Source organism: Callospermophilus lateralis, chromosome 13, assembly GCF_048772815.1.
Source record: "Callospermophilus lateralis isolate mCalLat2 chromosome 13, mCalLat2.hap1, whole genome shotgun sequence".
Classification (NCBI taxonomy): Eukaryota; Metazoa; Chordata; class Mammalia; order Rodentia; family Sciuridae; genus Callospermophilus; species Callospermophilus lateralis.
Window position 1 is genome coordinate 88,969,945 of NC_135317.1, and position 26,963 is coordinate 88,996,907.

The 26,963-nt window shown below is 33.0% G+C and overlaps 1 pseudogene; it reads right to left on the bottom strand.

Moving 5' to 3' along the window:
- Positions 1 to 5,902: 5,902 nt before the first annotated feature.
- LOC143412129 (RNA-splicing ligase RtcB homolog) overlaps positions 5,903 to 26,963 on the bottom strand; it is a 69,159-nt pseudogene continuing 48,098 nt past the window's right edge.

Below are 26,963 nucleotides of genomic sequence, written 5' to 3' on the forward strand. Positions count from 1 at the left end.
CATAAGAAGTCTCAGATTTAGATAAATTAAGTAACTTGCCTAGAGCCACACAACTTCAAATGGTACAAACATGACTCAAACCTAAATATTTGCCTTCTTTTCTACTCGTCTATTTCACAGGATGAGAGAATTTACGTAAGAAAAATTATTCAAATACACAAATATTTGAGATTCATTATCTTAAAGGAAGCACTGATATCTAAAATATTTACATAATAAATTATATTTTACTAATATCTGCTTTCTCAACTAGAAAATTTTTATTAAAACTGATTGAAGACCCAAATTTAAATTTCTCATGCAGGGATATAAAAGTATTATTGAATGTGTGAGGGAAAGACTAATGCTGACAGTTTGACTTTTTCGATTTTTTAATGAGAATTAATTCAAAGTAAATGAGTAATGTTAAAATTTTCTAATAATATTAGATTTGGTTTCTAATATTGATATTAAATGCCCAAACTTTTTCTATAATGCTGCTCATTTGAAACTCAGAAAAATTTAGTTTCTATACACTTCCTTTCATCATTTGAATAGAACTTAGTTCTTCCTCATATTTACATTTGCTTGAATGATTTCCTTCAAATTAAAGAATTACATGCTGCTTTCTTAATTTCATTCCAGTGGTTTTAATATCTCCCTTAATAAACTTCCTCATAGCAACAGCTCAGAGTTTGGCATATTTTGACATGGGTTTGTTAAAGAATCAGCTCCTTTTCTGGATAATGCAGCATAATTAACCATTAACATGTAGATCAAAAGATACTTGTAATTCAACAATGATATTTACTCTTAATAAATTTGACACATATGTTTTTAAAGACATAATGAAATATGTTTGTTTTGAAAATTTTGGTAGTATTATTCAATATTTTTACTTTAAATATCAATTTAATGTTCCATAGTCCATTTTATATATGCAAATTCAGAAAATTTATTTCCTGGAATATTAAATTAAGGAAGATCTGAAGCATGTTGTTATTGTTTGCATCTGGAACATGAGTTAAAGGCTTGGTCCCCACCTGTTGGCACTACTGGGAGATCCTGGAAACATTAGAAGATGGGGCTTAGTTGGAGGAAGTAGGTTACTGGCATACCCTGGAAGTATATGTTGTCCTGGGACCTTCACACATACATTCCTATTCTCTCTCTCTCTCTCTCTCTCTCTCTCTCTCTCTCTCTCTCTCTCTCCCCCTTTCCCTCACCTCATCCCCCTGCTTTCTGAACTCCATGAGGTGAACAGCTTTTCTCCCCTTGAAGCTCCTTACCCATGATGTTCTGCCACACCATGGCCCAGAAACAAAGAAGCCAAGGGACCATGGACCGAAAACTCTGAAACTATAAGTCAAACTAAATATTTTATTTATTTTGTTTTTTAAGTTGATTTCCTCAGGTATTTTGCCACAGCAACAAAAAGCTGATGAACATATACATCAAGCTATTTACACATGAATCTTATTTGTAGGTCTTAGTATGCCTCTGGACGTTATCATCAAAAAACTATTTTTTTTTTTCATTAGGAACAAGAAAGGTTTAATTAAGAAATGGAAGCTTGGTTTAAAATTTTAAAATCAAAGCTATTTTTATGTCTCCTACTATTTTGCAAAAAAAAAAAAAAGTGTTTCCCACATTATAAAATTGATGAAGAAATCTAGGATTGTATGTTTTACTATCTTTTGTCTGGTGCCCATTTCCCTCTCTGATTGATTTTTGGACAATGGCTAGAGCTATACTGTTTAATATAAAGGAATGACTTTCAAACATGTTTTGTCTATGACTCATTATAAGAAAATATTTTATACAATGATTCAGACAGAGTAGACAATGTGATACATATGCATATGTCAACTAAGAAAAACCAATTTCCTGGGATTTTATGATATGATGCATTTTGATTCCAACTTTATTTCATACTGTTGTTTTCTATTTTATTCTTTTTCACTGTATAATACTGGTTGAGGCCCACTAAATAGATTTTATAAAACTTGGTATGAAAAAAAACTATTCCATAACCATTGAGCTAGGGGTATATACTTGAGCATCACTACCTCTAGCATGATTTTAATAAATGAATTAGTTTATTTTAGTTTATCTTCTATTTTGAGTAGTCCCAGGTTTCAAGGAGAAAACAAAGTTTGGAAGTCTATTATTTGTAGAGAAGACTGACAACCATACAATGATATGGATTTTGTTAACTATAGTATATGAAAGACATTTAATCATTAGGGACTTTAGAAACCTGACCCAGGCTCTCTGACATACTGGAAAGCTCTATGCTATTCTAAGAGAAAAAGCAAGTGATATTTTTTTTAGCTGTAGAATTTTTGACATAACTCATCCATTAAAAAAAATAAACTAAAAAAATCTTTTACTCCCATTCAACTTTGAAGAATATAAATTTTAATAAGAAGTGAAATTTCACAGCCCAAAATGAGGAGGAATATAGTGAGAAAGATATTGCTAATTTATTAGACCTGTCACTTACATTTCCACTCCCACTATGACATCGTTTTAAGTGTCAGTGAAGCATGGGGATGAAAGACTATTGAAGCCGTATCAAAGAAAAGTAAGTTCTTTGACACAGAATACAGGTATCTGAATTTAATATTTTCAGAGTTTTCATTTTCAACACTCATTCATAACATACCATAATTTATAAGTTATGCTAACACTTTTGTGAAAATAATTTTAATTACTAAAGCTGTTCTGATTCCATAATTGAATGCAAAAATGGTCTATCCAACAAACAAAACAAATTTTTTGTTACATTTGTTTAAAGTCATTGAAATGCCTATGTTAAATTGAAAGTAAAATTTTCAATATAAAAATTCAGTTCAGATATATAAATTTCTGCAAAATTTTACATTATTTAGAAAAAATTACAGTGCATAGGGCAGTTCTGCCTTTGTAAATATATTCATATATATGCATATATATGATTTTCTGAATTCAATTTTTTATCAAAATTAAATATAAATGTGTTCCAAACTCTTTTTATAATTAATGGCTCTATAAAATGATACATTTGTAAGAAATAATTTATTCAACTTATTCATCTATGGAGAGATATTAATTTTATCTAAATTATTATTCCAGGAATATTTTCTTTGATAGCTCTAAACAATGTATTTACAGAATTGCCTTTGTGTTTCAGTATAGATTTTGAAGCATGGTATTGTTAGATTGAATTGCAAACATGTGTGTGTTTAATTAAATGTTACCAAAATGCTTTCTAAAAAGACTTGGAAAAAAAAAAGACTTTGAAAATTCAAATTTTAAACAACATTTTAGGATAGTTATATTTTCCCCACATTTTGAACAATAATTATTTCTATCACTTTTTTATTTTGGTTAATTTTATGGGTATAAATTGATCTATCTTTGATATATTAATTTGCATTGCTATAAATTTTGAGGATATGCTTAATTACTATTCTTAATAAAACCAGCTTTTATAATTTTTGTTCCTTACAGTGAATATTAGGATTTTTTTATATGAAGTTACTATCTTACTAATAATTCAGAAAATTTGGATTATACATTCAATAATTCTATAATTTTTAGAAATAATATAATTATTTAATTTAGATATTGTATGAAGTATCTGTGTTTAAAAGTTCTAAAATTTTGTCTATACAATATATATATATATATATATTTTTTTTTTTTTCCTCTAGCTTGAGGAATACCATTATCATGAAAATATCCCTGTCAAACCTATATATTCTTATTTTACTTTCATTTATAGTTCTTTTCTATGATATGGAATAAGAATATAATTATACATTTTAGCTAATACTAGCCTTTGAGTCACCATTTATATAAATACAAACATTATATTTAAATAAAAATTCTGCTATATACAAAATTTTGTTGTATAATGATAGCAATTTAATAGTGTTTTATACTGTTCAACTGATTAATGAGGATATTTTAATGAGTATATTACAAACATTATTACTTCAAAAAATATTTTAATGCAAAGGTAGATATTCTTTTATTCTTTGTTGATTTTCCTGTTTACCTGAAAGTGTGTTTGTTTTTACTATGTCAACAAAATTATCTAGTTATAATTAGAAATAATTAGCAAACTTAAAGTAATTTTAAGTAGGAAGTAAATGTTATAGTAATTATTTTCTCTTCACAAAAACAACAGTATATTTTCACATTTGTAGATGTTATTTTAAAATTGAATTTATTTTTATTATACATTTACCTCAAATTGCTTTTAAATCTTAATTCTTAGATATGTAAGATTTTCATTTTCAATTTGAATGTGCTATTTTTGCATTTTGACTTTGGGATGCTTGTATTAAAATGGAGAGAAAATACTATTTTATTTATTTTTGTACTGAAGATTTTTAACTTTTTTTTTTCCCCATGGTCCGAAGGGTCCAACTTTGTTCTTTTTTTTTTTTTTTTTTTTTAATTGGTTATTTAAAACATTACAAAAATTGCAGAATCACATCGGTTACACATCCACATTTTTACATAATACCATAATAGTAACTGTTGTATTCTGCTACCTTTCCTATCCTCTACTGTCCCCCCTCCCCTCCCCTCCCATCTTCTCTCTCTACCCCATCTATTGTAATTCATTTCTCTCCTTATTTTTTTCCCATTCCCCTCACAAACTCTTATATGTAATTTTGTATAACAATGAGGGTCTCCTTCCATTTCCATGCAATTTCCCTTTTCTCTCCCTTTCCCTCCCACCTCATGTCTCTGTTTAATGTTAATCTTTTCCTCCTGCTCTTCCTCCCTGCTCTGTTCTTAGTTGCTCTCATTATATCAAAGAAGACATTTGGCATTTGTTTTTTAGGGATTGGCTAGCTTCACTTAGCATAATCTGCCTATTTTTAACTTTTAGTTATTTTTTTTTATAAATTATTTTGGTTTTCTAGATACATAATTTAAATCATGGAAATGCCTTTTTCTCACTCTTATAAAATGTTTCTTTCTTTACCTTTAAATTTGTTACAACTCCCCTCATAATATTGAATGATGTGTTCTTACTTTGCTCTTACAAAGTAATTGCAAAGTATTATATTACATTCTAATGATGATAGTTCCATGGGTTGTTTAAATCGAGCGCTAAAAAGTAATTTGGAATGAGCAAAGTTGCACAGTACAGGTTTACTTTTTAATAAATAGTTAATGCTTTATAGTTATATTTATTTTCTTATTATTGAAGAAGATAGTCTTTGATTGGGATGCTTCAGTGTTATTTGTTTCAATGATATTTTATTGCCCAAACTTGCATTGCTATAGTATCTCCCTGTCTGACCTATCAGTTTCTGATAGAGAAAGGTTGGTGTTGCTCACTGTAATAGTGGATATACATCTTCCCCTTTCAATTCCAGAAGTACTTGTTTCATATATTTATGTACTTTCATGTTATGCTTCTAGGTGCATATATTTTTACAACTCTTTTGTCTTCTTGGATAACTGAATCCTTCATCATTTCATATTGTTTCTCTCTCTAATTTTTTCTGAAATTAAAGTAACTATACCAGCTCCTTCTTTTTTCTTTTTTTCCCATTTTCTCCCTTTGTTTTTTTTTTTTTTTAAAAAACAATCCAAAATCTTATGTAATAGAATGTTCTTCATGACACCTATTGAAAGGTAAACAGAATCTGGTGTAAAGAAGTTCATTCTGATGATTAAAGGCAGTTTCTTGATACTTTTCCTTCCCCTAAAAGATTTTTCTAGAAATCTGTGGGATAACCTCCCTCTGGAAGATTTTTTTTTTTTACAAAACGGACTCTGGGAAGCAATACCCTCCCTGGAGGCCATTCTGGCATGAGCAGTTTCAGTTGGGCACTTTGGAACCCACCAAGTCTCCTGCCTTGTACTGAAGAGTGTTTCAGTCCACATCCACTTCACTGAGGGTCAGTGGTGTTCAGAGGTCTAGTTTCCACCCTTCGATAATAATAATCAGTCTCAGTTTAATGGCTTATTTCTGATTCCAGCACCATGGTGGGTGTTCACCAGTTCAGTAACATTCTTATAGGACTCCCGAGACTCTTCCATAACCAGCTTGGGTGAAGCAGCATGAGTTGTAATCCTCATATCCGCCAACTTGTCTAAGACATTCTGGAAACCTAAATTATGCTGAGAGTTTGCTTGGAACCCTGCACAGCCTGCTCCATGACAGGATGTCCCATCTCAATCATGCCCTATTCAGTTCCAGTAAAAACATAACTCCTATAGGTTTCCATGGTGCTACCCAGTGAACTGTGGCTGTCCAGTGAGTGGGCTGTCAATGGGTCGGGGGATGCAGAGAGAAAACATGGGTTGATCCTTTCCTTTGTACCAACAGCCTCCATTCCTTTCTGTCCACCACATTCTGCTGTACTTTGGCAATATTGTGAGAAACCTTATAGATCACATACAGGTCCAAGCCATCAGGGGTTATGTTCAAGACCTTGGTAAAAGCCTAATGGGATAAGAAGGTCATAGAAGAGCAGTAGACCCACACATGTTCTCAGCTGTTGTCATTCCACTTAGCTGGTCCTAAACCTCTGTAGAAGCAATTTGAGCACAAGCCAAACGATGGTCATTGACTATAATTTTATCTCTCTTTATGGCCTTTTCCATAGTTATCAGTGCATCAATAGGTACTTGATGGCCCAACACTCTTCTTCCACTGGAGACCATCACATACCTGTCCCTTTTGCTGGTTGCCCATTTTTAGCAACATACTCATTGAAAAATCTCATCCACAACAAGGATTTTTTTGTTTGTTGTTTTTAGTTATACATGACAGTTGACATATCATACATACAAGGAGTATAACTTCCCATTTTTGTGGTTGTACATGATGTGGAGTTACACTGGTGGTGTATTCACATACGAACACAGGAAAGTTATGTTTAATCCATTTGACTGTCCTTCTCATTCTCATCCTCTCCTTCCCTCCACTCCCCCTGTCCAATCTGGTGAACTTCCACTCCTCCCTCCCTCCACATACTGTGAGTCAGCATCTGCATATCAGAAAGAACATTCAGCCTTTGAGTTTTAGAACTGGCTAATTTAACTTAGCATGATAGTCTTCGATTCCATGCATCTACCGGCAAATGCCAAAATTTCATTCTTCTTTATGGCTGAGTAATATTCCATTGTGTGTATGTACCACATTTTTTTTATCCATTCACCTAGTTTTGTTCCATAGCTTCTCTATTGTAAATTTAGCTGCTATAAATATTGATGTGGCTGCATCATTGTAATATGACAATTTTAACTCCGTTGGATAGATACCAAGGAGTGGGATAACTGAGTCAAATTGTGATTCCATTCTAAGTTTTCTGAGGAATCTCCATTCTGCTTTCCAGAGTGGTTGTACCAATTTGCAGTCCCATCAGCAATGTATGGGTGTATTTTTTTTCCCCACAACCTCACCAACATTTATTGTTACTTGTATTTTTGATAATTGCCATTCTGACTGGAGTGAGATGAAATCTCAGTATAGTTTTTTTTTTTTTTTTAAGAGAGAGAGAATTTTTTAATATTTATTTTTCAGTTTTTGGTGGACACAACATCTTTATTTTATTTTTATGTGGTGCTGAGGATCAAACCCAGTGCCCCACGCATGCCAGGCGACCGCATTATCGCTTGAGCCACATCCCCAGCCTGTCAGTATAGTTTTAGTTTGCATTTCTCTAATTGCTAGTGATGTTGACTATTTTTTCATATATTTGTTGACTGATGAATGTATTCTTCTGTGAAGTGTCTGTTCAGTTTTTTGTTTTGTTTTTGTTTATTTGTTTGTTTATTTGTTTTTGCCCATTTATTCATTGGGTTATTTGTTTTTCCATCCATCCTTTCTTTCTTTCTTTCTTTTTCTGTTATTTATATATCCTAGAGATTAATGCTCTGAGGTGCAGGTAGCAAGGATTTTTCTCCCATTCTGTAGGTTCTCTCTTCACATTCTTGATTTTTTCCTTAATTGTAAAGAAGCTTTTTAGTTTGATACCATTTCATTTATTGACCCTTGATTTTACTTCTGGTGCATTAGGAGTCTTGTTGAGAAATTTGGTTCCTAAGCCAGCATGATTTTGATTTGGGCCTACTTTTTCTTCTAGTAGGCTCAGGGTCTCTGGTCTAATGCCTAGGTCCTTGATCCACTTTGAGTTGAGTTCTGTGCAGGGTGAGATAAAGAGTATAAATTCATTTTGTTACATACGGATTTCCAATTTTCCCAGCACCATTTTCCAACGTGGGTTTCTGCATAATTGTTTCCTGTTCCCAGGGTCCCCAACTGAGGAAAGAGTCTTTTTGGGCCCATCAGCTTGCAGCATCCTTCCAAACTACTCACAGTGCTCCTTACCTTGAGCCCAGGCATAGACTTCTCTTAGGGACCAATCCACACCAATCTCCAAGGCCTCCTCCAATTCTTTGGCATTCATTGGAATCACAGCTTGAGATCCCATTCCAGTAGTCATGTGGTCAAACATAGCCTGGTGAGTTGCTACTTCACGGGCTGGACTTCACTCTCCTCTAGTTTGGTTCTTGGAAGGAGATACCATAGTTGATGTCAACTCCAACACCAACTGAGGATACAACTACTTCAGGGTCATTCGTGTAAAAGGTATGACTTCTGATCCCAATAGCAAATCCATAGCCTCAGTAGACATCAGGGTGTTAGAGTCTGTAAACAAGTCAGGATGGTGCCTGGCATTTTGCCAGAGAAATGTTAGCGTCTGTAAGCAAGTCTGGATGGCGCCTGGCAAAATGCCAGAGGGAGTGATTTGTGAGTTAACACCAGCGAGCCATTAAGTGTGGAGATTCCTTATTGGTTGACTGCTGTATCTAGTTTTTGTTAATTAGATAAGCTGTGTGAAATGTATAAATACCGCTCCTGTCCTACAATAAACGGCTCCCACTCCTGCTGCATCAATCTACACAAGTTGTTCGTCAGTCACCCCCGGTTATTTTGCTGCAGCCGGGCTGCGGCATCAGGGAGCCTAATATATCAACGAACAATCTCAGGCAAGGGCCTCAGGTTGCCAATCTGTTTCGTGACTGGCAGAAATCACCGCCACCACCACCTCCATAATCATGCCTTAATTCCTCAAACAGTAATTACTTCAGAGCGTCATTCACATAGAAAACCCCTTTAACCTGCATGTTGAGCACAAAGCCCTTCTTGGTCCTCTAGCAGATTTTATTGATTGTATTTAGAACTGTACCTCATCAATCAGGGAAACTCCAAGCCTGACTCTAAAGAGTTTACTATTTATTTTAGGGACAACATGATATATTTTTCTCCCTAACTTTAATCATCTAAGTGTTCATATTCAAATTTAATTTACTGTCCTTGAGTGTTTTTTAAATGTGTAATTTCATCTATGTTTTACCTGTTATAAAATATTCACTTTAAAATGATTGATAATATAATTAGATTAACAGTTACCATTTTTAAAATTGATTAGTACCATGGACCTTTAGTCTTATTTATTACTATATTTTAAACGTACATATATACTAAATTGTTTTCATTTTTAATTTGTCAGAGTTAAAAAGAAAAAGATTAGAAACCACTGGCCAAGAAAATTTAGTGGAAGAAATTGAACAGAAATTATATGCCATAAGTATTATTAGATTTTTCTGTGATAGATTATTTATGATTTTAATATATGTTTATTAAATTAAATGTATTTTAATTGATACATAAAACAAAAATTGTACTTATTAATGTGGTATAATGTCATGTATTAATACAGGTATGCATTGCATAATGCTTGAATCAGGTTAAATATATCTCTTCAAATATTTATCAAATATTTCTTCATGCTGAAAACTTCAAAATCCTCTCTATTGGCATTTGAGATGTATTATATATCATTGTTTCTATAGTCACTCTACTGTTCAATAGCACAACAGTGTCTTGCTCCTATTTAATTGTAACTTAATACCCTTTAATCACCTGTACTCCCCTCACCCCTCTTCTGTCCAGGCTTTCTTAACCAGCATTCTACTCTTAGCTTTTATGAGAACAACTTTTATAGATGCCATGTATGCTTGAGATAATGCAACATCTGTCTTTCTGTGGCTGTTTATTTCACTTAACATAAATATCTAAAATTCCATCCATGTTTTCCCAAGTGCTAAGATTTAATTTTTTTATGGCTGAATATTATTCCTTTGCATAATATACCACATTTTCATTATCCTTTCATCCTTTGGAAACTTGAATTGTTTACATTTCTTAGCATTGTGGACAGTACAGCAGTAAAATGGGAATTCAGATATTTCTTTGACACACTGATTTCATTTTCTTTACACATATACTTAGGAGTGAGATGGATATCACATGATAGTTCTATTTTTTTTTATTGAAAATTTTGAGGAACTTCCAGAATGTTTTCCATAGTGGCTGCACTACTTTTTACTCTCAGCTAGACTGCAATAGTTTCCTTTTTAACAAATCTTCACCAGTACTTGTTGTATTTCCTATGTATGATAATAACCAATCTTAGGAGGTAAGGTGTTAGCTACCTCATTGTGGTTTTGACTTGCATTCCCTGATGATGTTCAGCATTATGCATATATACTTTGGGGATTTGTACAACATCTTTTGAGAATCGTCCATTGAAATTCATTGCTCATTTGTTCATTGAGTCATTTGGTTTATTTGCTATTAAATTTTTGGAGTTCCTTATATATTTGAGATGTCAATCCCTCATCAGGTGTTTAGTTTGCAAATATTTACCCCTATTCTGTAGGTTGTCTTTAAACTCTGATGATGGATCCCCTTACTGTGCAAAGGCTTTTTATTTGACATAATTCTAGTTATACATTTTGCCTTTGATTTCTTTGCATTTGAAGTCTTGCAAAAATAATATCCTTGCCCATTCCAAAGTCCTAAAGCATTTCCGTTTTCTCATGATGGTTTCATTGCTTTAGGTTTTATATTTGAGTCTTTAATCTATTTTGAGTTGATGTTTGTAAATCATAAAAGATAAGGGTCTATGTCATTCTTATGCATGTGGATACACAAGTTTCCAGGCACTGTTTATGAAAATGCTATCCTCTCTTCAAACCTTGTTCCTCAACTTCAAGAACTAGTTGGCAGTAGATGTGTGGGTTTACTACTAAGCTCTGTATTCTGTTTCATTTTCTCTTTTGATGCCAGTATTATTCTGTTTTGATTACTATAGCTTCGTACTTTTATTTTGAAGTCTGTTAGTGTATTTTCTCCTGCTTTGCTCATTTTGCTTAAGATTTACTTTTTACTTTCTTTTCTAATTATGCAACTTTTAGGATTCCTTTTCTTCATTCTATATAGAATATCATTGTCACTTTAACAAGCAGAAGAGTGAATTTATAGATCACTTGGAGTAGTATAAGTATTTTAATAATATCAATGCTTTGAATTCATGAATAAGGATTTTTTTTTCTAGTTTTTGTGTCCTCTTTGATTTCTTTCCTCAATGTTTTATAGTTTTCATTTTAGAGATCTTTCACCTATTTGGTTAACTTTATTCTCAGATTTTGTTCTTTTCACTAGCTATTTAAAATAAGATCACCTTCTAAATTTCTATTTTAGATCATTTGCTTTGGTCATGTAGCAACACTACTGATTTTTGCATGTTATTTTTGTATTCTACAACTTTGCTAAATTTGCTTATTAATTATAATAATATTTTGGCAGGGTCTTTGTAATTGTCTATATATTGCCATTTGAAAACAGTGACAATTTGACTTCCTCTTTTCGAATTCTGATGTTCTCTCTTCTTGCTCCATGACTCTGGCTAGGATTATGGATTTTCTTTTTTTTTTTCTTTTTTCTTTTCTTTTTCTTTTTTTTTAAGAGAGAGAGAGAGAATCTTTTTTAAAAAAAATATTTATTTCCTATAGTTTTTGGTGACACAACATCTTTGTTTGTATGTGGTGCTGAGGATCAAACCCGGGTCCCATGCATGCCAGGCGAGCGCGCTACCGCTTGAGCCACATCCCCAGCCCAGTATTATGGATTTTCACTGAGTATTTTATAAATTTCAATTTATGTCCTTTCTTAGCTTACTAATCATGCTTTTAAAAATTTGTAATGGGTGAACTAATGTTGATAACACACATTTTAAAGTAATATCAGTATGTATTCAAATAAAACTACATTGCTTTGTATGTATCATAATAATACTACGACAGAGTACTGGATCTATGGATGAATTAATCCAGTACAGGTATTCTGTCAAAAGATTTTTTTTCTTATTTATATAAAGTTTGGTTTATTTTTAAAGTTTCCATTACTCTCCTTATACCACCCCTCTCTTTTTGTGAGTTATATATAAATACTTTGGAGCTATTATTAACACAACCATCGGCTATTTTAAAAATTTCTATTTTTTTTTCAAATTGTATGTTTCCTGTGAGTCTGTTTCTGTTCTGATGGGGGGTATAGCTCTATATCATTTTCTCCCTTGATTTATGATATCTTTCTAATTCTTGTTGAAAACTGGACATTAATATTAATTGAAATAAATTATCCTTATGTGTGAGAATTTAAGCTCATTTGGCTATCAGTTGGTCTGTTCCCTATAGCTATGGGTTTCAAGGCTTCAAATTCTTCTACTGTTCTTGTTTTTATCCCACCTCATCTTCAGCTTTTATACATATACCTCTTTGGAATGCACTTAAACATGCACCTTTGATATTAAAGGTCTTTACCCAATAATGTAATGTTACTATATTAGAGCCCAGTTCATATAACAACAAGGAATGGGAAACTAAGTATATTCTGTAATCTTCCAACTAAACACTATTTTGTAGTAAGTCTGTGCTTGGTACTTTAATTTTCAATGCTGTTTTTAGGGTTTTTAGGACAAAGAAATAAGTCTGTATGATATTACAATGGTGGATAAACATCATTATAAATTTTTCAAAAACCATAGAACATAGAAGACCAGAGATAAACACTAATGTAAACTGTGGACTTTGGCAATAATAATTTATTGATATAGCTTTATTTACAAATATATGACTCTGATATAAGATATTAATAGTGGAGGAGATTGTGCAGTACGAATGTGGAAACTGCTCTCTATTCATTTTGCCACGAATTTAAAAATTTTCTAGAAGTAAAATAGTTTCAATATTCTAAAAGAATTTTTCTGCTGGGTGTGGTGGCACACGCCTGTAATCCCAGTGGCTCAGAAGGCTGAGGCAGGAGGATCACAAGTTCAAAGTCAACCCCAGCAACTTAGCAAGACTCTGTCTCAAAACCTTAAAATGACAGAGGATGTGGTTGAGTGGTTAAGAGTCCCAGGGTTCAATCCCTGGTACCTAAAATACAAAGTTTTTCTTCAATATTATAGTTAATTTATTATTTTTCTTTTCCCCCTCTCACTGATTCCTGCATTCTGCAGATTGCCACATTTCCAATATGTTTTGAAGTCCTCATTCTTGTCCATTATTTTTCCCATTTTCTAAATTTTGAAGGCTGTAGGGGGTTTAATGCAAGGAATTCTCTTCCACTCAACTGTGACAAAGCTCTGCAATCTTTTGTCTGGTAACACGCAGGTCTTTGCTGTGGAGAATTATTTGGTTGTATTCACAGTGATCACTCCTCCCCTCCTCTTGCCAGAGCTATGATGAGATTTTCTCTAGATCTTTACCATGATATCTGTGCTAATCAGATTTGCATCACTTTCACCAAAATACTTGACAAGAATAACTTAGAGAAGGGAAAGTTTATTTTGGTGCTCAGTTGTAGGGTTTTAGTCCATGGTTGGCTGAGTTCATTGCTCTTGGCCAAAGGTAAAGTAGAATGTCATGGTGGAAGGGCATGGCAGAGGAAAGTAGCTCAGGACATAATCGCTGGGACAGAGAGGCAGGGTGGTAAGTGGACATGGGTAAAAAAAATCTTTCAGGTCATACCCCATGACCTTCCCCCTCCAGCAATGCCCCATCTACATACAATTATCACCCAGTCTGTTGGTCTGTTCCCTATAGTCATTCAAACTAGGAGGGACTGATTAGTCCAGTCATTTCACCCCCAAACATTCTTGCATTAACAGCTTTTGGGGGAACCTCATATTCAAATCATGACAGACCCTAATGTGTTTCTTGAAAGAAAAATGCTACAAAATATTGTTTTTCTCTAAGTCTGTGGAGGAGTTTTGTATTCTGACACATATTCCTTCAACTTGTAAAAATTGCCATTTAAATCTTTCTACCTATCTATGGCTCCAGAGGCATTTGTTTCATTGAAGACTAGCTCAGTTTTGACTCTTTCAGGAAAGCATTGGGCTGGCAACCTCAGTTTCCTGAAAGGTCAAAGAAAATTGAATTTTGGTTGTTCCATCTTTCTTTATTGTAAAGCTAGAAGTGATGCCTTATAATCTCTTAAGATGTTGCGTTTTAAATTGTAAATTTCCAGGGCTGGGGTTGTGGCTCAGTGGGAGAGTGCTCTTCTGTCATGTGTGAGGTAATAGGTTCGATTCTAAGCACCACATAAAAATAAATAAATAAAATGAAGGTATTGTGTCTATCTACAATTTTTAAGTTTTTAAAAAATTATTAATCTTCAAAGGCTGGGGTTGTGACTCAGAGGTAGAACTCTTGCCTCACACATGTGAGGCTCTGGGTTCAATCTTCAGCACCACATAAAAATAAATTAAAAAAAAATAAAATGTATGAAAAAATGTAGACTCTTTAAAAAATTATAAATCCTCACTTCTATAGAGTAAATATAATCATCTGAGAGCAAGCCCCTTTAAAAAACTCGATTGTTTAACCTCCTTTATCTCTCCACTCTTAATTCTTCTCTGCACTCGCACAAGGTAAATATGCAGAAATTGTTTCCTGAATATTGGTTGAGTGAATGAATAAATGATTGAGTGACAAATATCAACAGATTTATGGTTAAAAAAAAAGGATGGCTTAACAAATACTAATTCACTAAAACTTCAAACTTAAGACTCTTTTCTCTGAGCTTAGATCATCAGATTACTACATGACAGCTTACTAAACCATCTTCTAACAGGAAGTAAGGGGAAAATAGCTAAATTAAAGATTGACTTTTTTTCTTTCACAAAATATTTAATGCAAAATTATTTTAAGTTGCTCACCCAATGACTACTTTTGTTTCAGTTACTTTGACAACTTTTTACTATTTCTCAAGTTGAACATGTCTTTCCAAGCAATGTGACAGCCCACTATCCAAATCAGATGCCCTCCAAGAAAGAGAAACATGGCTGCCTGTAGAGGAATCTAATTTACATAGAAGCTCAATACTTCTAAAATCATAGTTTAATTACATTCTTTTCATTATCCCTTTAGGTCATTGACTCATTTTTGAGATGTGTGTGTGTGTGTGTGTGTGTGTGTGTGTGTGTGTGTGTTTAAACCTGAATACAAAGACATAAATTCAATATAATATGCCCACCTGTATCCTCCTGTGTTGTCTAAACAGCAGTTATCAAGAATAATTAGTTATTCTGTAATATTTAGATCCTGGAATTCCTTTGCCATGCTTCCTGAAACAAAGCAAGACTTCTTTCATCCTTAGGGCTTTGATTTCCTGTTTCACCTATACAGAAAGTACTCCCTATGTGTAAATATGGCTCACTTCTTCACTTATTACTTAATTATCAGCTTGTAAGAAAGGACATCCCCAATCACTTAGAGATGTTGGTACCACATTGACACAAAATCACTGATGTACATTAGTATTTCCTTAAACATACTTTTTCACTATCATGTTATCATCATCTGACAAACTGTATCTTCACTTGTGCATGTGCACAACATGACTAACCCTGTGCCTTCCTCCACTAAAATACATGCCCTGAAGAAAAGTCTTCATCATGTTTCAATTTGATATATATCAGCATTTAACACCTATATGTTGGCTGAAAATAAAGCAAACATATGAATAAAATATGTAAAGCTTAATTGCTATCCTATTTACAAAACCAGTAAAAGATAAGTGATGCTTCGATGAATAAGTTCTTCCTGAGCTAGAGTAATGAGAAAAAAAAAGATTTCTACTTTGGATGAAAAGTGAGTTTTCCTTTGTGGTAGCATTGCTTGGGACATTTTTGTAAATAAAAGGCATATTCCACTTAGTAATCCTTAATTGTGTGTGTGTGTTTACAGAGACTGCTGTCTCTGAACAGATTTTCTGTGACACTTGTTATTAAAGAAAACAAAAGGACCTTTTTCTATTTGTGTCTCGTTTATAAATAAAGTAGTTAACTCACATATCATAAACTATGTATACCAATTCTGGTTTAATAAGGTTTACAAAAATACATGCATACCAAATTTGCATGTGATTTTTGAAAATACGAAGTAGTTTTTGCAAATATTCTTTGAAGAGGGTTTCTTTAGTATAAGTGACCCACGAGTTCCAAACAAGTTGAAGAGCAATGCATTATGTTAGCAATGCATTATCCTTTCACTTTTTAAATTATCGAATTTTCTTTCTTCAATGTGGTTTTATAACATTTCTAAAATTGTCTTCAAATTCTGTATTTGTTGTTAGAACTTTTATTCTAACAGAGTACACACATTAATTCATGTGTGTGTGTTTGAATACAATGTACATTTCCATGAATTCTGATTTAAATCCCAGAAATTCTGGCTGCTGCACTTTATTTAGATGAATTAGAGTAAAAAAGAAAAAGGAATACAAATATTATATGTATGATTTTTTTTTAGTAAAAATGTTCTACATAAATGAACAAATGCCTTTTAAATTATTTCATACTTATGCTTGTTGTGACTGTTTGAATTATATTTTTCTAATCCCCACAAATCAGATTTTTGCACTGCCATAGTAATACATATCCTCTGAATATTGTCCATACTGAGGAATAAGTGTAAAGGGAACAAACGGCTTTGGTTTTTATAACACAATTTCCCCTTTTTTGTATCCGCCAATAAAGTGACCTCTAAGGTAACCTATATACTCTAATAGGAGAAAACAAAAAGTCTTAAGGCAAAGGTGACAACACAGTCAAATATACTAGTATTTGGAGCTTGAACCTAGTCTTTGGACAAGTTTTAACATTCCTCTGGGCTCCAATAGTACCATATGTAATGACAGTTACAAGGCAGGTATCCAAAGAATGTTTGCTTCAGTGATAACAGAAAAAAGGAGAGCAAGTCAGTGTCAGAGATCAGAAAAAACTTGTAGCCAAAACGTAAATAATTCAGTTAGTACTCCTTACCAAAGATTCTAATTTTCAACACTGTTGTCCTTGACCTAGAGAGCATGTAGCTAAAAATGTATGAAAAGCTTTGCTCTAATGACGAACAGAGTAGAATAATGCCTCTAAAGTAATTTCAAAGTGAAAAGAAGAAAGCAATAAACACAGTGGTGGGCAGATTGGACACTGTGGGAATATACACTCAGAGGAAAGCCTTCTATCCAAATGAAGAGAAATGAGGGACCAGCACTGCAGACAGGTTTGTCCTGGTGCAGCCAGATCTGTTTTGACTCAGCTTATTTTCCCCATCACTGAGAAGGGGCAGCTGTGTCATCAATCATAGTCAGATCATTTTTTTCTCTGTTAAATAGACAACTTGTCAGGTAGGTAACTAAATGTATGTTATGCTCCAACAATGTCACTTAGGAACAGATTCAACACCCTGAGCGTGACTTTCACAATACAACATTTCATTACTAAGACGGTAGCAGACCCAAATAAAGCTCCGAGGGCAATTTCCCAACAGCCCGTTCAGTAAAGTCAACGTCAGTTGAACTTTAGCCGAATGGAAAATGCTACTTCAACAAAAAGTCAACCTGATTGAAATAGTTTCCATAGGAGTTTGTTTATTCACAGAGAATTATGAGAGGGAGCATCACGTTGTTTAAAGAATTAAAATTAAATTCATATTTTAAACCTTAGAATGAGACATCAAATGAGAAAATGATACCTTAAACCAAATGGATTTTCTAGTTTGGACTGAATACAAATTGTGCCATGGAAGCAATGTGCATCCAGGAAAAGATTTTCATTAAAGTGGATTTTGCTGCATGCAAATGTCTTGAGAGATAGCAATGTGATTTTATCACCAATTTTAGAACTGGAACATCTTCGACATCATTGTCCTTATTGAGGAAGTTCAAAATTTCCTCAAATCTGCTTTCTTAAATGAATGGACACTGTCCTATAGCTCTTACCTGTACTTTATAGTTTCTAGAAGCAGTAAATATTTCAAGAATATCTTGATCTCTATAGGAAAAAAAATAACCCTGTGGTATTGAATATTTCATGAAAATATATTGGTCTGTTAGGAAGATCCTATGCAAGGAGTTTAAAAATCTGCAAAGGAAACTGCATGATGTAGTTAAGGCACCCACCAACTTTGCAAAAGTGATGGATTAACAGTCTTACCACCTCAGTTAATTAAATAATAATAAGGACCTAAGATATTCAGTAAGCAGGTGCTCCATCAACTGGTACAGAAAACGAGTCTGACAGTGTTATTCAAATTTGTCATCCAAGCACCTAAGCAGAAAATTTGATTCTAACGTGGATATCGCTGACCTGTAGATCACCTCTTCTCTCCGTTTCATTCTGCCTCTCTCTTTAACTCTTTGTTACTAGAAAGAATCAAAGACACGGATTCATAGCCAAGAATGTAATTAACACATTTTCTCTGTCAGAATGATGATATTGTGTCAGGATATTTTTTTCTATGTTTACCAATCCATCATCTATTTGTCTGTTAAATAGCATGAGCTTCCTTTCATCACTTAATTTGTAGAGGATTTTGCCATCCAATGTTTCAATTAAAAATTTCCATAGCACTATTTTGGCTTCTATTTATTGGACTTAATTCAATTTGTTAGTTTTTTAAAATCTGTTCTATGATCTGAATGTTTATGTGACTCAAAATTTATGTCTTGAAATCCTCATCCCTAAGGTGATATGAGTAGGTGGCATCTTTGGGAAATTATTAGGACATGCGAGCAGAAACCTCATGAATGGAATTCGAGCCCTTTTAAATGAGGATTGAGGGAACTTCTCCCATCCTTCAAGCAAGGACGCAGAAAGACATCACATTCATGAGGAAGTCAGTTGTCACCCAACACTGAATCTGCGAGCACCTTGATCCTGGTCTTCCTGATTGCGAACTTTGAGAAATACATATTTTTTATTCATGAGACATCCTGTTTATGATGTTTTGTTATAGCAGCATGATCAGATTAAGAGTTAGTCTAAGTAAAATTATCATGTAAAAAAACAGTCTTAATTATTATAATCAATACATGTGTTCACTAAATCGGAATATTTAACTTTTCATTATTATATCAAGTTATTTAATTAGTAATAATTAAAGGTAAGTCATTAGCCTCTTAGTGACTTGTCAGTCAATGATGAACCATATATATTGACAGTAGTTTCATACAATTACGTCAACTCTTGATATCATGGCGATCATAGTTTGTGAAAGTATTCTTTATGATGTTCACAGGACAAAATCAACTAAAGACACATTTCTCAGAACACATCAACACATCCCATCCTCAAGTGATATGTGACTGTGTATATTGAATCTCTTGCTCCCCTGTCCCCTGCCCCCACCCTGTGCTAAGGATCTAAATCAGGCCTCAGGCATGCTTGATAAGTTCTCTAATACTGTGATATATCCCAGCCCTATATATTGAATTTTTCCTCTGCAAAAAAAAAAAAAAAAAAAAAAAAAAAAAAAAAAAAAATCATGACACTAGAAGAAAACAAAATCAATTATCCACTTAATATATGGCTATTCTGATGTTCATAACCCATCTGTGAAGAAAAAATTACAAATATTATCAAGAACAGTATCAAATAAATTTGTAATGCAGACTCTTTCAATAACCATCAAAACCTCTATTCTGTCCCTGAATTTCTGTAGGAATCCGGCCCATTGCCTAAGATAACATCTATGATTTAGTATGTACATAAAGCCTTCTACACACTTGACTTTCTTTAACTGTATCTTGGGTTTATTTTCCATTCTAATTTTCATTTTTAAAGAGATGAGTTAAAGCACGTTCAGTTCCTGCAAAATAGTATGGCTTTCAAAGTGCCCTTGACTTTAAACGTCCATCTGTGTATCCTTCTTTCTCATTCTGATATTAGCTTCTTTGCAGGGATGCAGTTTTTCTGACTTCCCCAGGCAAAGCTAAAGACTCCTTCTGTGTGGTTTTCCCGCCTCTTTCACATACTTTTTACATTATAATATTATAGAGTCATTTGCATCTCCAACCAGTAGAGTGGAGATGTCTTGCTGGCAAAGATGATGTCTAGTCTGTCACTGCTCTTTTATTAACATCACAGCTCATACATAATACACCTTTAATAAATATTTGTTACTGCAAAACAATTATGGTTTAGTATAATGACAAATGAAAGAGGAAAATACAATTGTTTTATATTTCAGTAATAAACTGAAGCATGAAACAACACAAGGCAAAGTTAGTAATGCAGAGAGCTGGTACTGTGGAAATCTAAATTGGTCATTTCCAAGAGTTTCTGCAGCAGCATTATCTTAGTGCTGCTATCATTATGCCACCCCTACTGCTCAATATGATTTAGCATAAGAGAGGACTTGTTTCTTTATAAGGGTTCTCATTTTATGCAAGCTCAGAATACTGATGGATAAAAATCTCATATCACTTTATTTCTTTGTCTTGAGAAGTATAATTATTTTGACACACCAGAAAACTAGAGCAGTATGATTTGCATATACTTGGGAAGTCAAAAACTGCAGGAAGTCCAAATAATAAGCAAAGGTGGCTTGGTGAGTATAGGATCATTGCAGTATTTGAGTCCTGAATTGTGTCTTGCTATTAGTGCTATGCTCATCTCCACGATGGAACTGTAAATGCCAATGGGAGTGTAATACCCAAATGTTGGCTGGGACTGCCTCTGACTAGTTCTAAGCTTTGAGAGTTGGTGTGGAAGTTTGTCTGTAAACATCCATGTGTGGTCAACCTTTCATCTAATGACCCACTCTTTCTTTAATAAAGATCAATTAGATAGCAATTAAGTATAATTTACCTAGTAAAGTTGTTAATAGAACATGCTTCACTTTTCTCTCACGGGATACTAGGCTTGGGAGTTCAAAACTTGCCTTGATTTTGTGTTTTTGCATTTCATCAAACATCATTTCTACCCAACAAGACTTTATTAAAAGTAACATAAAAACCAAGTAAAGTAGCCAATGACATGTATGGATACTCTGTATCCACATACTTAAATTGTAACATTATCTCTTGTATGTTTCCTCCCATAGATATTGGTAGCTCATAGACTAATGGAACAGAATCAATAATTTGGGAATAAATGCATGTATATACAGTCAACTGATCTTTGATAATGATGCCAAGACTATACAATAGGAAAACAATTTTCTCACTAATAAATGGTATCAGAAAAGCTGAATATTCATAAAAAAGAGAAACAATCACATCCCTACCTTACATCATACACAAAATCAATTCAAAGTGAACTAAAGACTTAAACATAAGCCCTGTAACTGTAAAATTTCTAGAGGAGTAGATTCTTATTATTGATACTGGCATTTTTTTCTTGAATATGGTGCTGAAAGCATAGGCTACAAAAGTAAACAGGGTCTATCAAACTAAAAAGCTTCTGTATAGCAGAGAAAAAAACAATAAACAAAAAGAGAGAAAATATTCCAAATCATATATCTGGTAGGGTATTAATTTGAAAAATATATAAGAACTCTCATAGCTCAATAGCAAACTCAATAAACAAGAAGAAACAATAAAAAATGGCCAGTGGACTTGAGCAGACATTTCTCCAAAAAACATATAAAAATGGACAACAGGTATGTGAAAAAATGCTCAACATCATTGATTATTCAGGAAGTGCCAATTAAAACTACTCTATGCTCTCTCCTCAGACCTGTTAGATGATTATTACAAAAAAGCAAAAGACTAGTGTTGTTGAGAATGTAGAGAAGGTAGACCCCATAGACTGTTAGTAGGAATGTATAATGATACAGCCACTATTGAAAACATGATGGAGGTCTGATAAAAATTAAAAATGAACTACCAAATAATTCCCACTTCTGTGAGTATGTCCATAAAAACTGAAATCGATCTCGAGAAGAAATCGTTACTGTCATGTTAATGGTGGTATTACCCCATAGCCAAGGTCTGGAAAGAACCTAAGTTTCCAAGGACAGATGAGTGGATAAAGAGAATAAGGTATATGTCTTCCATGAGAATGTGAAATGGAACCTTATTAAGCCTTTGAAAAGAAGGAATTTATGCTATTTTTGACAACACAAATGAGCCTGGAAGACATTATCCTATGTGAAATAAGCTGGTCATTATAATAACTGTATGATTCCACATCATAAGAGGTTTATCATGTATGAACATTCATATGGAAACTTGCTTCTTCATGTTTTCTTAATACCCAGCTATTACTTTATAAATGACCTTACACCCTATAATGTATGTATTTTGAAAAATCAGGAGAAAAATAATGCTATGTGCTAAATGAAACATGAAAGAGAAACAGAGGTTTGAAGGAGGGAGATTCTCATGCACTATGTAGGAGCAAAGAAGACTATTATTCAAAAGCACTATAGCTTTGAAAACTACTTGATTTGTTCAGCTTCCATGCATAAATTTATAATAATTTCTCTAAAAGAAGTAAAAAATATTCACTTATTACTGATATTAAAATTCATATTTAAAAATGCTCTCTGAAAATTGAAATGGCACCTATATGATCTAAACAATTCATTTACATAATCTTAAATAGTAGACACATTTTTGCCGTCTTTTTGATTAGCAATTATTTTCCATGCAAGAATGGTTGGAGCATAGTTTCATACCTCTCACTTTCTATTACTGCTCCTTGATTTCCTATTTAAAAAGTGTAACTTAGTTTACAAAAACTTGAGTGAAAAAGTAGAAATACTTCAGGGTAACTTGTATCTAGGGCAAATCTTCAATAAAAGACAGTGTTTACAATCCACATTTGCATTCAGAGAAAAACTTGACCTGATCCTAAAAGCAGGAATTTAGCATCTTTCTTTAATAGTCACACAAAGATCCTCTATTATAGCCTTCTTCTTCCTGTGATGTTAAAAATATAATGACATTCAGAAGAACAATCTTTGTAACATTTGAATTATCACTGAAATTCTAGGCTTATAATGTGGTTCAAATGAGATTTTGAAAAAGGTAAGTAAAAATAAACAAGTTGCAAGTATGTTTAACACCCAAAAAATAATGGGACAAGTTTTTGCTCTCAGACTGCTTATTCTTTATTATATATCTCCAACTTTTCATGTATGATTTCACATACTATTATTATCTTTTCCTTAATGGATATTTTAAAATGAAAATTTTTAAAACTTACCCAAGTCCTTAACTCTGATCACACCCATATAGTAAATATATTTTGAAAATATTTTAGTTATAAATGAATGTTTTCAGAATTCTAATGTTTTACTTGAATTAATAAAAATACAGTAACTATATTTTTAATTTGTTTTATTTTTGTGAGAAATTTAAACATTTATAAAGATTCTACCCTATTGGCAAATTTTAAGTGTGCAATAAAAGACTGTTGACAATAGGTACAATGTTACAGAGAAGATCTCTAAAACTTGATCATCTTACTTAACGGAAACTTTATGCCATTGAAGAGTAATTCTCTAATTCACAATTCCCACAGCCTCAGGCAAAGAGCATTTCATTCTTTGATTCACTTAATTTGACTATTTTAGATCCTTTATATAAGTAGAATCATGCACTATTTGTCTTACTGTGACTGACTTGTTTCGTCCTTAAGTGTCATCCATCTTTTCATGTATTGCAAGATATTCATATTTAAGGTTAAATAGTATTCCATTGTATTTTCATACTATTGTATCTTCATTCGTTAATTGACATTGAGATTGTTTCTACACTGTGTTTATTGTAACTAGTTTGCTACAAAGTATACGATAGTACTAATATATCCTATTCTTTGCCAAAAGAAGGATTTATGGGTCATGTAGTATTTCTGTTTTTAATTTTTTGAGAAATGTCCATATTGTTGTGCCATAATAAATGTTCCATTTTACTTTCTTATTAACAATGTGTAAGAGTTTTCATTTCTCCTCATCGTCTTTGACACTTGTATTCTTTTGTATTTTTTCAATAATGGCCTGTCTTAAAGTCATTAGGTGATATCTAATTGTGGTTTTGATTTTCATTTCCTCAACAGTTAGTGATGTGAGCATTTCTCACACATATTGGCCATTTCTGTCTTCTTTGGAGAAATGTCTATTCAACTTTGTAGCCTTTTTTTTTTTTTCCTATTGAGTTGGAAGACTCCCTTGTCTATTTCAGAGTGTAATAAAAAGAGTGTGGTACTGGCATAGAGTCATGTTGAACAATGGAATAAAAAGAAGAGCCAAGAAATAAATCCATGCATCTGTGGTCCCTGATCTTTGACAAGCACCACCAATACACAGTAGAATAAGGTGAGTCTCATGAGCAAATTACTGCTGGGAAAACTGGATATCCACATGCAAAAGGCTGAAATTGGACCCTAACCGTATGTTATGCACAAAAATAAAGATAAAATGGAGTAAAGATTTAAACACAAGATTTGGAATTGTAAAGCTACAAATGAAAATACATGGACAGAATTTATTGCAATGACCGTGGTAGGTGTTATTTGGGATATGACATCAAAAGTACATAGAAGTAGGGGCTGGAGATGTGGCTCAAGCGGTAGCAAGCTTGCCTGGCATGCGCGGGGCGCTGGGTTCGATCCTCAGCACCACATAAAAATAAAGATGTTGTGTCCACTGAAAACTAAAAAATAAATATTAAAAAAATCTCTCTCTCTCTCTTTAAAAAAAAAAAGTACATAGAAGTAAAACAAATATAGAGACAGCTTTCCATCAAACAAACTAAAAACTTATGCACTGGAAAAGAACAATCAGTAGAGTAAAAATGCAACCTGTGCAAGGGGAGAAAATATTTGCAACCCATCCATATACTAACCCTATTCACGATTTCAAATTACCCTTTGCTACACACAGGATTTCAAAGAATTGAAGTTTTCACACAATAAGATACCCCACTGAAGCAGAAAGGCATGTTGTGTGCTAAATCTTCAAGCCCCAGCATAACTAAACACACACGTTCGCACAAACACATACACCTATAGCTATAGCTTTTGGTTCAGCTGTCACTACCAACCACTGAAAAGGCATGTATCCCAGTACTAAACCTACAAAATGGTTCAAAGCACCTTGAAGCCTGCAGTAGAGAGCACAATGCCACCCTTCCAAAAGCAAACACCGCCATTTGAAGAAGGAGGCTCCCTAGCATTTTTTCAGTTTCTTGTCATAAATTTTAGATTATTCCTTCTCAAAGGATCATTAAGGTTTGTTTGTCAATTGTTCAAACTTATGTTCAGAAAAGCTGCTACACACACAAAAAAATCTTTCTAAGTGTAGGATGTTGTACTTAACAGATGGGATAAGCACTTTACAAATAATTCTCAAGTATATGATGTTTGCATGGCACTTAACTGAGACCTTTCACAAAAATAAAATGCTGCATTTTGATCAGAACCTACTCTAATCAAGCCAGTTTTTGAATACTTATATTGAAAAAACTGGCATATACATTTTGAAGGAATATAACTTTATTTTACATAAATTTTTATTTCAATGTTAATGAAAAATTATTTTTCATGTTACAACTATGATAAGCAGTCAGAGTGATACATTTGATTATTTTAGGTGTTGGTGTTCTCAAAGGTTATTTTTTACTTTTTTATTTATGTTAATAAATGAAGCACTCTAGATAAGAGATTCAAGTATATTGTGACACAGGCAGATTCCAATTGCATGCGTCTTTAAGGACCTGTCTTTAAGAACTTCTACAGTTGTTATTCCTCATTACATTTTATTAAGGATTGTTGCTGGCTTTTAATACTTCCTTTAACATTTCAATGATATTTAAATGATATGCACATTAGATAACAATCAAAATGTGCCAACATTATATTTATTCATTAATATAAACTAAAATGTGCTTTACTTTTTAAAAGTCTTTACAACAAGATTCCTGTTAAACATCATATGTGTTTTCTCATTTCCAAGCACAACAATGTTACTACAGTAATATGAAAACCATTGAAGGAATTCAACAGGCCACTAGAAAATAGTGATAATGACAAAAAGTATAATTGACCCTTATCCATTTATGAACAATAATAAGTAACACTGAGCTTTATCTTCAAGACATTGCCTACTATTTCTCTACTATTTCTCTAAACACCTAGCCGTTCTTTGTTAATAATTTTATGGGTAAAACATACCAGTGTAGAGATCATATATAGAGCTGTGGAGATGAAGAAGTTATATAAACAGACAACTAATTTCCCAAGTCAGAGCTCTGAGCTTATGAGACAAAAGTGGTAAATAATTTCTAAGAATCTAAACACCTTCCTCTCTTAATCCCTCATCCATACTTCTTTTTGGGGGCTCTATTTCTTCTATTATTTTTCTATAAAATAACCTCTCCTCTTTATTTCTCAAGAGAGAATACAGTTATTCTAAATGAATGCTTTCCACATTATAATCCATTATGTAGACAAACTCAATCTTTCACACTAACCACATACATCCAGGGGGACTGTCTGTCTTATTATTATGGCTGTACTTCTGAGACAACAAAATATAGTTTGTGAAAAGCCATACTGAATTGATAAAATTAATGACAGCCCATCACTGTTCAATTGTTAATAATATGTTGTTAGGACTAAATGTTTAAAATGTTGGTTATATTTGTAAAAACAGAATAGAATGATAATAAATATGACAGCTTCTAAACCTTTTGGTTTTTATTAAGGAATAATTTACATATAATAAAAAGCAATGACTTTCAGTGTTTGTTTTGAGGATACTCATATATCCACAATCCAAGGAAAGATACATAACATTTCTACCCAGAAAGATTTTTAATT